Source organism: Tupaia chinensis, unplaced genomic scaffold (genome assembly GCF_000334495.1).
Source record: "Tupaia chinensis unplaced genomic scaffold, TupChi_1.0 Scaffold145304_1, whole genome shotgun sequence".
NCBI lineage: Eukaryota > Metazoa > Chordata > Mammalia > Scandentia > Tupaiidae > Tupaia > Tupaia belangeri.
In genome coordinates, this window is record NW_006205165.1 from 399,278 (window position 1) to 401,171 (window position 1,894).

A 1,894-nucleotide genomic window follows, 5' to 3' on the forward strand; every position below is an offset into this window, starting at 1 on the left:
CCCTGCCTAATGCCTGCTGCGGCCTCCTCCAGTCCTGCAGCCTTGAACTCAGTGGTATCAGACTTGGATGTGCCAGGAAACAACCGAGCTTCTTTCTGCCTGGCCACACAAGCTGTTAGCCTCCCAACAAATCGGGCCTGGGCTCCGAAGACCTAGTAGTTTCTCAGCAATTCAAAATGCCATGCAGCCGGTGACCTCACCGCAGCTTCTGCCGCTCCAGCCTCCTCCAGCTGGCCGAAGGGTAAAAGCCTTGCAGAGAGAGCCTCTTCCTGAAGGATGGTAGCTCAGCAGCTGGTGTAGAGCCTGGCACGTACGTAGGATAGGGTTTTGCTTTTTTTTCTCTGACCTCGATTTTAGACCCTTTGTTTTTAATAGAGAAATTGAGAGCTCTCTCGGTTGGATGGATGGATGAACATGCTTTGGTGGTTGTCTTTGTTGTGCCTCTTGCTCTCAATCCCCTAACACTAGAACTTGGTACCCGCTTCACTTCAGAGTCTTCGACTGCAGGCATCTCTGCATTCATTGATCTCCTCCACTAAGAAAAGGCGATGAGTAAAATCATCTAGAGGATTCCTGAGGGTAGGCTGAGAGAATGGTCTTGTAGCCCTGCCTTTCTTCACGTTACCTTTTTATTTGTTTGTTTGTTTTTGGTAGTTTGCTATAGGGTACATGCGCTCGTCTGAGAGAGACAGACAGAGAAAGCAAGCGAGAAATCACACTCACCCCCAACCTCCAGGAGGGATGACCATGCCACAATCCATTTTCTCCATTCTCCTCTCAGGATTTTGGGCACGTGCTCGGGCACGCACACACACATACACACGTGCGCGCACGCACTCGTGCACGCACCTGATGTGATTTTCAAGCTGCTGAGTCTGGGACTCAGGGCACATAGTCGGTAATGTGGGGTCCAGCACTTTAACCTTCACACCACCTGCTGTCCCACATTATGTTTAAGAGACTTCGAGGCTAAATCTTCATCCTACCTCAAGAATCAAGGGCTTGGGCATTGACTTAGTTCAAGTCTTAGCACTGCTACAAAGGGGGGGGGGTGTCCTCAAAAAGTTCCTGGCCAATTAATATTATGAAATGGATTTTAAAATATTTGCACTGAAATAAACTCATACTTTATGGGATCAGCAGGTGGCATGGTGGTTAAGGTGCTGGACACTCCCACATGGCCAACCATTGTCTGAGTCTCGACTTACTTTCTCACTTTCCCTCCCTCCCTCTCTCTCTCTCTCTCTCTCTCTCTCTCTCATTGTGTGTCTCTCTCTGGTCAAATTAAAAATATAAGTTAATTAATAAATAAAATTAAATAAATAATTCTTTAAAAAAATAAATAAACTCATACTTTAATTCCACTCCCCATTAATTTTTTAAACAGATTTATTTTTAATTTTATTATCATTCTTCTTCAATTTTGACCAGAGAGAGACAGAGAAAAAGGGAAAGTAAGAAAGCAAGCCACCAAGTCCAGGACTTGAACCGTGGTTGGTCATGTGGGAGTCCAGCACCTCAACCACCATGCCACCTGCTAGACCCCCACCCCATGAACTTTTTGAAGTCTCCTTAGTAAAAAGTCATTTCACCTGACCCAGCCATGGTGCTACACGCTAGTGGAAACCTCTACTTGGTAGGCTGAGGCCACTTGGGAGGCTCAGGTTTGGTTCTCAGCCCACCCAAAAAAGCCAGGTGTGGTGGTGTATGCCTGTAGTCCCAGGTACTTGGGAGGCTGAGGCAGGAGGATTGTGACCTAGCAAGACCCTGTCTAATAAATAAGTAAATAAATAAAAGTCATTTCACTTCTCCAAGATGTAGTACTCTACTCTGTAAAATGGCCTTAGAATACCTATCTAGGATAATGGGAAGGGATAAATGAGAAAATGTATCA